This window comes from Bicyclus anynana, chromosome 3, assembly GCF_947172395.1.
Source record: "Bicyclus anynana chromosome 3, ilBicAnyn1.1, whole genome shotgun sequence".
NCBI lineage: Eukaryota > Metazoa > Arthropoda > Insecta > Lepidoptera > Nymphalidae > Bicyclus > Bicyclus anynana.
In genome coordinates this window covers 167,760-180,209 of record NC_069085.1, presented here as the reverse complement: position 1 = coordinate 180,209, position 12,450 = coordinate 167,760, and the positions used below count along the sequence as shown (strand labels likewise).

At 32.3% G+C, this 12,450-nt stretch overlaps 1 protein-coding gene across 5 annotated transcripts in view; it reads left to right on the top strand.

The window, feature by feature from the left end:
* The window catches only part of LOC112052940 (uncharacterized), a 44,980-nt gene that overhangs the window by 20,644 nt on the left and 11,886 nt on the right, over positions 1 to 12,450 (top strand). The gene's annotated exons all lie outside the window — the stretch shown is intronic.

Here is a 12,450-nt window from a genome sequence, read left to right as displayed (position 1 = left end):
TTTCAATTTACAAACTGCTAATGCCGCCGGCCTCGGGGCCTTTCTCCAGGAACAGAGCAGAAAATCTTCAAGCTGCGCGCAACACTTTCACCATATAATAGTTGCAATATTTGCCTTCTGTTAGGGGTAGTAGCATATCTTTACTGGTAATGGGTTTAACTAGAGTTTTTGTGACCCTTTTTGTGATTTTTACGTAGAAAACCTGGGAGTTTCGATCAAACTCAAAAAGAAGGAGGTTCTCAATTCGAGTCTGTTTTTTTGTGTGTATTTTAGTCGATTACTCGAAGACGCCTAGACCGATTAGAATAATTATTTTTTTGTTTAAAAGAGTATACTTTCGGAATTGTGTTGAATACCATTGTCATCAGAATCTGATGATGCGATATTATCTGTTTCTGGAATAACCACAGAAATTTTGTAGTTTAAACGTATTTAATTAAAACATCACTGGCTTGGCGCCGCCTTCAAACTGATCAGAAGGTAGCTCATAGGTAGGATGTTATTTTTTGCTTTTTAGTTAAAGTTATTTTTTGAGTTGGAAGTCGGTTGAATTTTTTTTATTAAAATTTTTATTACTAACACGTCTATTTATTTATTTATTTATTTATATAAAGCACGCCAACAATACACATATTAAACGTTAAAACATAAGATAACACATATTAAAGAGTTCTGATATGAATATAAACAATAGGCGCACATAACATTTATATAATTATATGTCAACACTTAACTAATTATAATATGTCAAATTTATAGGAAGGATTAAATGTCAAAATTAATTATTACCTAATTTAAAATTAATAAAATAGTATACAATTTTAAAACAATAGCATAAAGAAGAAAACTTAACTTAATTAAATACAATTTTTAAATTAATTTACTAGGTCTAATTCAAAACTCAAGATACCTACTACTAAAATATTCATTTTACTATTTTTTGTCTGTCTGTCCGTATTTTTATTCACCAGGCATCAGGCTGAAAGTACAGAATGAATTTAAATGTAAAAGCAATGGAATAAAATAACACAAGCTGGAATGTATAAACTGTATTTCAAATAACTTATTACTCATTCTTAAACAAATCGTTACTTTGGTAGATGGATAATACATTAATTAAATAAACTTCACGCCACATAATCGCATGTTCGCCTCTTTTACATAGAGTATATATCACAATACCCTACCAACCTCAGAATAAAACCATTATCATTAATAAACAGTACAGATTAAAACATTTATCTGGAAGAAGGAGTTTTTATATGTTGTCTTATGTATTTATAATTATTTAAATAATTAAAAATCTAACATTCGGCCATACTGACTACAAGTTTGTCCTCAAACTTTGTAAACACAAATAAATTCTAACATTACATTATTATAAAGATTCACTGAACTATGTCTCATAGTATTTAAAATTTTAATTTATGTTTATTACCACAACTCATTAATTCTCCAATAATTTCTAATTATAACAAAAGTGAGTCCCAATTAATCTATTATTATTACTACTTGCTAAATTCACTGATTTACAAGTAGTAAAATTCAATTTTGTCATTACAGATATTTTCTAATTTTAAACCTTGATTTAACAATATGTTGAAACACCCTACAATACATTTAATTATTCTTTAAGAATTATATAATTATAGTTTAACAGATTTCTCATTCAATATTTACAAATTGTGAATACAGACCTATACAGATTTTGATAGTGATTCTATTGATAAAAATCCAAACACTTAAATTCAGTTAAACTGGTATGTTAATTCTTGTTTTTACAAATTAGAAATAAATTCAATCTTTAATCACTTCCAGATTCAGTCCAATTACCCAAATTCATGACAAAATTGTCTGTCATTTTGTCATTCCTAAACTAAACTAAAAGTTATGTTAATATAAAGTTATAACTATGAAACCTCGATTCTACAGAGACAGTTCTTATAATCGCATTAGATCATACAAGTAAATCATGTACTTTGACGAAAAACAACATCTAGCGAGGTAGGTCTTATGTATGTCTGAGCTTCCAGATGACAAGAGGGAGCTTTACTCTAGACAGAGACTTATTAAATATTGTAATTAACTTAGACAGAGTAGTAGATTAATTTAAAGCATTAAGTACATAGACGATATGTAATATTTACAAATGTAATGTCTTTATCTTCTAATATTTGTCTGAGCTTCCAGATGACAAGAGGGAGCTTTACTCTAGACAGAGACTTATTAAATATTGTAATTAACTTAGACAGAGTAGTAGATTAATTTAAAGCATTAAGTACATAGACGATATGTAATATTTACAAATGTAATGTCTTTATCTTCTAATATTTGTCTGAGCTTCCAGATGACAAGAGGGAGCTTTACTCTAGACAGAGACTTATTAAATATTGTAATTAACTTAGACAGAGTAGTAGATTAATTTAAAGCATTAAGTACATAGACGATATGTAATATTTACAAATGTAATGTCTTTATCTTCTAATATTTGTCTGAGCTTCCAGATGACAAGAGGGAGCTTTACTCTAGACAGAGACTTATTAAATATTGTAATTAACTTAGACAGAGTAGTAGATTAATTTAAAGCATTAAGTACATAGACGATATGTAATATTTACAAATGTAATGTCTTTATCTTCTAATATTCGGCCATCCTTACTAAAAGTTTGTCCCCAAACAACACAAGAATATCATGAAATTATGACATTACTATAATATCAACTATAAATAGAACAATGTTAACAATAAATTTTTATAATTAATTATCACACAGCATCCCATAAGTTATTTAAAAGAATCCATGAAACTATAATGAAATTCTTGATTTCTTCTATATACTTTTATCATAAAAATGTTAAATAAGAATAAGAGTGATACATATTATAAATAAACATAATGTTCATGTGAAGCTTTTGTCAATCAACTTATCTATTTTCATCATTTCAAAACATTATTTATATTTGTCAAATTCGTCATCATCGATTAATGGCATCTGCACCGAACCCCTCACCACCCAGTCCAGAACTAGTAAAGTTACAGGACTTTGTGATCGTGTTAGACTTCCAGATGATGTGTGACATCTGCACCGAACCCCTCACCACCAAGTCCAGAACTAGTAAAATTACAGGACTTTGTGATCGTGTTAGACTTCCAGATGATGTGTTGCATCTGCACCGAACCCCTCACCATCAAGTTCAGAACTAATATAGTTACAGGACTTCATGATCGTGTTAGACTTCCAGATGACATGTGATAGAAGATAATCAAAATATAAAATCAGATATAAATACATATACATACATTTTTAAACGACTTCAAAAAAAAAGGAGTTTATCAATTCGTTGGAATCTTTTTATATTTATTTATTTATTTTATTTTGCTGTGTAATAATCAATAGAGAAATTATTATACAACAAATATATCCATAATCATTCACAAAACAAATAACGGTATATTAGTCGTCATAACACTACTATACTATAATACTATCTAAAATATTATCGATAACACCGGCCGACAAATGAATACTTTTTGAACGTTGTTTTGATTTCAGTAAAAATTATCAGTAATTTATAGTATTTTGAACACAAAAATACCTGCACAATTACTCTATCACATCAATTTTTTTTACAAAAAGGAAAACAAATTTTACTTTAAAAGCTTCTAACATACAGCAAAAATAACAATATCTGTATGATTGTCTTGCTTTCACTATATCATAGGTAGTACCAAAAGGTAGAGATTGTCTTTTGCTGTATGTCCAGTGTCCACTGCCTTAATTGTTCAACACGATTAGTACAAACTGCAGAGTCCACGATTTTATTTGTATTTTGAAGTCAAAATAAGCTACATATTTATTATACATATTTTCCACAAATTTTTCAGTTTTTGCTTAGAATCATAAAGTTTCAACAAATGTAACAAAATATATCTGGACTATTGTGACACTTTATAGAAGACGTTATGTTTATCAGACGTTTTCCAACAACAAAAAAAACCATTAACTAAAATATATATATATTTTTTTTTAACAAAGGCACTATAACAGCTTATTTCCACGAAACGCGTTACAAATAGGTGTGTCGTTGTTATAACTGAAGTAATTTCTCATGAGAGGTCGCTTAATTCAAAGAAAGAGTGCCAAAACTCGAAAATTTCACTGAAAAATCAAAACTAGCGAATATATTAATTTTACTAAAAATCTGATGTGATATGATAAAATTAGGTCTGATTTCGTAATCAGCACTACAAAATCAGTAGAAAAAAAATAATTATATCTTGGACAACGAAAATCGTGTCGGCCTGTGTAATACATCTATCCTTATATTAAAATTTTACCAAAACACAAATCGTCATCAGTAAGTCATAATTAATGAATAACATCATGGATGTGAGCAAATATTTAAAATATATGTATATATGATATCAAAACTAATAACTCTCAATATAATACATAATTATAATATCATCATATCATAAATAAAAATACTAAATTTAAATCGTGTGTTATCAATACATAGTGTAACTTCTCTCATCTTTGTGATTTGGGTCAACTGTCGAATAGGGCTGTGTTCAACCCGATGATTATCATGAGAATCTCATATATCCCATATTCATCAATCAATATCCATGCATCTCGGATCTGTAATCAAATATTTTCACACAGTATCACATAGCTCAGTCACTTAATCGTTCAGATAAATATCATACTTGTTTGACAAATAATTTAATTTAACATAACTAGCATACCTAGCATCCAAGAGAAAATCAGTCTATAATTGAATGAACCTTAGACCCGGTACATAAAATGAAATAAAATGTTAAACATGTGTTAATCTATCAATTTACTTTAATTCAGACAAAAGACTCTTTCTCTTAAAGAAATGCTTTTTTTTTTTTAATGATAATAAAGACTTCTTGAAAATATTGCGATTTATGATTGTAATAATTTTAGTATGTAATCCAATCCTAGTAGTTATCACTAGATAAGAAAAGATGATATTTGACTATGTATTGTATAATTATCTTCAGACTACCCCCTTTTTTGTAATAATAGTAGCATAAACCTGTCTTAGACCAGACCACCCCCTTTGTTATATACCTCTAGTTTGCTATCAGAGGTTTTACCTATTCATTAATTTTAGTATATTCTTTTTTTTTTAATTCTGTTAAATTTCTTTTTTTTTTTTTTTTTTTGGCTATATCCATTAATTATTTTACTGATGTAATGATTTAAGTCTCTATATTGATTCATACTTGATGCAGACCACCCATCAGTTGCATGCAGGTACCAACAACTCGGTGGCGTGCACTTTGTAGATGCACAAATGTACTGACTACCTAAGGACCCAATACAAATCTATATTCAAAACCTATACCACTTAATATGTTGGCCAAGGAATTTTCTAATTTTTTTTTTTACCTTTAGTGTACTAGTATACCCTAGTTAAAACCTTATGCACATATCATTGTAACCATCCGAATATATAATTCTAACCACAACCCCATAATAATTACTAATTTTCATAATTATACAAAATGTTGCAATCTAATAAAATGCTAGAAATAAACAAATGAGACATGGATTAAATACACTAGTGTATCTGCAAATAATAAACTGATTGATTGAATCTAAAACAACAGCAATAGTATGGTTAATTTACTTGTATGTAGAATCTATACATCTGCACATGACCATTAATGAAAAGAGAGCCCAACGTCACCCACCCACAAAACTGTCAAAATATGTCTTAGACAAATATTTTACAACCTATTTATGGCAATCTGTGTCTCTTTACTTGAAGTCCATACAGACTGGGCTCTAAGACAATTTGTGATCAATGATATTATTATAATTAATTATTTATTACTCAATTGTCACACAAGTAACTTTTTAATATCACCCTAAAAAAAAATCTCCAATTTAATTAATTATAAGATTTCATTAAGATGAATATCATAATATCTCTTAGTACTCTTGTAGATAAGCCGAATATAATAATATTCATGGATAAGAATCATTTACTGTGTTGCTGCAGATTGTTAATAACTGTTCTATACTAAATAGGCTGAAGGCATGTTGTCAACGCTTGAATAGTTAAATAGGTTTTCAAACATAACTACAAATTTATTTTTCAAGAAATCTATCAATCCAATTTCTTAAAAGATTTAAAAAAATTTATATTAAGTACATACAGTAATCTACATAATGATATATCTAAGCAAATCCTATCTGAAAATATTGTAATAGCTGTCTCAAAACTTGTTATCAGGTACCTACATCAAGGCCTAAAATAATACTTGAACCATTACATAAAACTTCATATATTTTTAATTTTTATGTTATTCAGTCATAAAAACTCACATATAACAAATGTATAGTTTGAAGTTACAGGCACAAAAAAAAACAATATTTTAGTTAATTCATTTTAGTCCCATGTCAGCAACGGATGTAATGTAGTTCTATAATTAAGATTTCTCAATATTACATTATGCCAGTGTCCTACATCCTAACAACCCTAGAGTGGTCTGTCTTCATACGTTAATTTCTTGAGCAGTGTGTATGTGTGTTTGTGTGTGTGTACTTTTCACTTAAATGATTTTGGTTTCCTAGATATAGTCATCTAACAAAAATGTTTTGACAATAAGCCAGACAAACTGACAACCTATCAACCATACTTAGTTTCACCTAGTGATTATTTATTCTTTGTAATTTTATTTCATATTAGTCACAACTGAATAATTTATGAGGCTGTTTAATCAAACTAATAAAACTCACCAGACACCTAGTTTAATATATTTAGACATCATTGGTATTTCTCATCCGTCAAACCAACAGGATTCCATCTCATATAACTCTGCAGCTAACACCACACATGCATCTTTGTATTTTGTTATTAATTTACACGTTCTTCTCTGTTCTCTCGCAGTTTTTCAAATAATATCCTCTTATGAGTGCTGTTGGACTGTTTGACTGTTTTGCTCATAAATATCGTCAACATGGTATAAGTGTGTTACGTTTACGTTTCTTCATTCTTGTTAGATATTGTAAGCATCGACAACCGACATCGCATAAATACTTTTACCGGGACCAGTGCGGCGTGCGTCCCATAGCCGTCAGTGGTATACATACTTAATGGTTGTACACACGTATGATTTTTATCGCATTTCTCGTAATGTAAACCACTGTTTCCCAAATTCACACTTCATTTAAATGCCGTTACATTTTCTTTCTGTAGATCGACTTTAATGTAGGTAATGACATCGTGTTCGTAGGTACTCTCACTTCTGATAAAAGCAATGGAATAAAATAACACAAGCTGGAATGTATAAACTGTATTTCAAATAACTTATTACTCATTCTTAAACAAATCGTTACTTTGGTAGATGGATAATACATTAATTAAATAAACTTCACGCCACATAATCGCATGTTCGCCTCTTTTTAACCGACTTCCAAAAAGGAGGAGGTTCTACGTTCGGCTGTATGTATGTTTTTTTTTTTTTTTTTTTTTTTTTTTTATGTATGTCCAGCGATAATTCCGTCATTTGTGGACCGATTTTGAAAATTCTTTTTTTGTTGTGAAGGGTTTGATTCCAGGGTGGTCCCATTTTTTTCATGTCAGGATCTGATGATGGCATCCTGGAGAAATCGAGGGGAACTTTTGAAAATCGTAGAGACGGCTAGTGCGTTTGTTAGTGTTTCCATAAGGTATTTTAAACCACTACAATTTTATGAAGGTCTGGAGTTGGTCTGATGATGGAGCCGATACACTGACGATGGAACTCGTCAACGATTTACAGCAGGTACCTTTTGTTTGGGCTTAATTTATTTGTATTGATGAGAACTTTCCACCTAGATGGGTTGTGACTGTATTAAGGGTCTGATGATGAAGACGAAGGACAGTGAAGAGAACTCCTCGACGGTTCACAGTAGCTACCTTGTGTTTGGACTTGATAAATTTGTATTGATGAGAACTTTCCACCTAGATGGGTTGTGACTGTATTAAGGGTCTGATGATGAAGACGAAGGACAGTGAAGAGAACTCCTCGACGGTTCACAGTAGCTACCTTGTGTTTGGACTTGATAAATTTGTATTGATGAGAACTTTCCACCTAGATGGGTTGTGACTGTATTAGGGGTCTGGTGAGGAAAACGAAGGATAGTTAAGGGAACTCCTCGACGGTTCACAGTAGCTACCTTGTGTTTTGACTTGATAATTTTGTATTGATGAGAACTTTCCACCTGGATAGGTTATGACTGTATTAGAGGTCTGGTGATGAAGATGAAGGAGAGTTAAGGGAACTCCTCGACGGTTCACAGTAGCTACCTTGTGGTTGGACTTGATAAATTTTATATTGATGAGAACTTTCCACCCATATGGATTGTGACTGCATAGGGGGTCTGGTGATGAAGACGGAGGACAGTCAGTTCACACTCAGTAGGTGTGCTAAAACTAAAAATTAAAAAATAAAAATTTTAATAAAAAAAATTCAACCGACTTCCAACTCAAAAATTAACCTAAACTAAAAAGCAAAAAATAACATCTTACCTATGTGCTACCTTCTGATCAGTTTGAAGGCGGTGCCAATCCAGTGTCATATTTTAATTAAAGCTGTTTCTGAAATAACCACAGAAATTGTGTAATTTAAACGGCTTGAATTAAAACATCACTGGCCTGGCACCGCCTTCAAACTGATCAGAAGGTAGCACATAGGTAAGATGTTATTTTTTGCTTTTTAGTTTAGGTTAATTTTTGAGTTGGAAGTCGGTTGAATTTTTTTTATTAAAATTTTTTACATAGAGTATATATCACAATACCCTACCAACCTCAGAATAAAACCATTATCATTAATAAACAGTACAGATTAAAACATTTATCTGGAAGAAGGAGTTTTTATATGTTGTCTTATGTATTTATAATTATTTAAATAATTAAAAATCTAACAAATGAAACTTGGGACACTTTGAGACCATAATACGAAGAAGATTATACCTAGGATACTTTTGTGCGAAAATTAAATCAGAAGTTGAGGGTTGAAAGTTTACATAGAAACTCCTTCAAGGTATGTGTACCTTGTGGCATGTTTATGTGTACTACTAGAAAAATACTAGAAATAATGTAATTCATGATTTTTAAAAATTGTACCCCTGAAGGGTCAAAACTCAAAACATGAACAATAATTAATATTTAAAAAACTTTTTAATAATAATAGTTCATTTATTGAGTTATAGTTTTGTAATACGATTCGTGGCCCATTTGTTCATTATCACATATTCAGCTCACAGCTGAGCTCGAGTCTTCTCTCAGAATGAGAGGGGGTAGGCCAATAGTCCACCACACTGGCCCAATACGGATTGGCAGACTTCACACACGCAGAGAATTATTAAAATTTTCTGGTATGCCGATTTCCTCACGATGTTTTCCTTCGCCGTTTGAGATACGTGATATATAATTTCTTAAAATCCACACAGCTGAAAAGTTGGAGGTGCATGACCCGGACCGGATTTGAAATTCAAAAAAATTCAAAATTCATTTATTTCAAGTAGGCTCAGTTTACAAGCACTTTTGACACGTCAGTTGACTATTTGTAAAGATTCTACCACCGGTTCGGAAGGCAGGTTCTGCTGAGAAGATACCGGCGAGAATCTCAACAGTTCCTCTTTTGAAAAAGTCATACAGTATTATAATTTACATTTGATAACAATTAAATTACAATTTCTTATAGTTTTATTTCCTGTGTGAAGGTGGAAGCTGATCCAATGGCCTCCAAGCACCTTTGTCGTTAAGGAACTCATCAATAGTGTAGTAATCTCGACTAAGTAAATGTTTTTTAACACATTGCTTAAAGTTGTGCATTGGCAAGTCCATCACAGTCTTGGGGATCTTGTTATAGAAGAGTACACCCAAACCCACAAAAGATTTTTTAACTCTTTGGAGACGATATGCAGAAATAACTAACTTATGCCCGTGTCTAGTAAGACGTGGGTTTAAATCTCATTTTCGTTTGTACAAATTAATATTTTGTCTTACATAAACTATACTGTTATATATATATACTGACAGGCTACTGTTAAAATGCCTATTTCTTTAAACTTTTGACGAAGGGACTCGCGTGATTTTAGTTGATATATTGCTCGAATTGCTCTTTTTTGAAGTACAAATATAGAATGTATATCAGCAGCCTTGCCCCACAACAAAATACCGTAAGACATTACGCTGTGAAAGTACGCAAAATAAACAAGTCTAGCTGTATCAACATCAGTAAACTGTCTTATTTTTCTCACTGCAAAAGCAGCTGAGCTGAGTTTACCTGACAGTTTTTCTATATGAGCACCCCACTGAAGTTTGGAATCCAAGGTCACTCCCAGGAAAACTGTGGAATTCTCTATATCTAGTGTTTCACCATTGATCATTATAGACTTATCTAATTTTATAACATTTGGTAATGAAAACTCAATACATTTAGTTTTCTTTGCATTTAAAAGTAAGTTGTTAACAGTGAACCAATGCGACACATGCGATATGGCACGGTTTACATCGTCGGAATTATCTTTACTTCTGTCACTCTTAAAAATTAGGGATGTGTCGTCAGCAAACAGTACTATCTCACAGATGCCGCTAACATGGTGTGGTAAATCGTTTATGTACACTAGGAATAGAAAAGGACCCAGAATTGAACCCTGTGGGACGCCCATTGTGTTAGAAAAACCGCGAGACTTTGAATCATTTATGCATACCTTTTGTGTTCTATCACTAAGATAAGAGGCGATGAGATCAAGTGCAACACTTTTTATGCCATAGTGGCTTAACTTAAGTAAAAGAATGTTATGGTCAACACAATCGAATGCTTTGGACAAATCACAAAATACACCAATAGCATTCTTAGCATTTTCCCATGCATCATATATATGTTTTAAAAGTTTAGCACCTGCATCAGTTGTACTGCGACCTTTAGTAAAACCATACTGTTCAGGATGAAATAAATTATTCAAATTAGAATGACTTAAAAGTTGATTTAAAATGATTTTTTCAAAAACCTTACTAAGTGTTGGCAGTATTGTAATTGGTCTATAATTATTAACATCAGTTTTGTCACCTGATTTAAAAAGTGGTAACAGTTTGCCATGTTTCATTAGGTTCGGAAAGATACCCAAATCCACGCATTCATTAAAAATAATAGATAAGTGGGGAGCAATGACATCAATGATGTTAGATATTACTTTCACTGACATGCCCCACATGTCTCCAGTTCTTTTTAATTTTAACAGTTTGTTGAACCCACACCCTTCACCCGGAGTCGGAAACAGCTTCCTTAATCTGTACACGGCGGTTTGTCTGCAACTGCAAACCATGATAGAAAAGCTAGCTGCTAGACAACTGTTTGATAATTATTCTGATTATTGATGAATATTGACGTTTGGTTAGGGTGACCAAAAGTACACAAATTGTTAAATGTCACACCTGAAAATAGGATTATTATATGTAGGTATAGTAGTTGATTGTTGGTATTAAAGGTGACCACCTACCTAGTTGAAGGAATTTATTTTTCATATTGCTAAATACTACTGCGGGGTCGCCATATGCTGGAATGGCGCAAGTAAGCGCAATGTTGGCCGACCCCCCACCAGGTGGACTGACGACATCAAGCGAGTCGCAGGGATTCGCTGGATGCAGGTGGCTCAGTATCGTGATGTTTGGAAGTCCCAACAAAAGGCCTATGTCCTGCAGTGGACGTCCATTGGCTGATATGATGATGTTAATGAATGATAGATAACGAACCAACTGATCTGTGTTTGAAGGTGTCAGTGGATTAGTTGTTTAGAGTATATTATATGCAAAAGAAAATACCGGGTCGATAGACCCCGTGCCGCACTGAACAAAAGCAGTTTTGCACAGTGATAGTAAATTAAATTAAATTCCATTTATTTTAAAAATGAACTGGTCCCACTTGTCACAGATAATTATGAAAACGTCGAGGTCGGCCCCGCTCACTCCCGCGGCGGGCGCCGTGACTTTCATTCGATAGCTTCGCGTGACGCATGCTCTACGTTATCTACTCGATATGATTTTATATAAGTAATAACACTTATCGATGCTTTCATTTACATCCGTCACCCGCCCCCCGCCCCCTCCCCCGTTGAACGATAACATAAACTACGGGCGAGCGGATTAGGTTTCAAGGATCCCTTCAGAATGCATTACCTTCCCTGCCCGTTATGTTCTCAAACAAAACATTATTGTACAAAATCTAACCCGACTGGCAGAGTCACGGTGTCTACACTGCGTAACAAACAACTGAACTCAAGTCTCTTTTATACCAACACTGATACATCTTCCACAATAACATAAATAATGAATGTTAACGCCACCTGTACTCGAGGAACTTGTACCATTCCAGTAGTTGAGCAACCGACGACGTAGGCACAGTAGATATATATCTACTGTG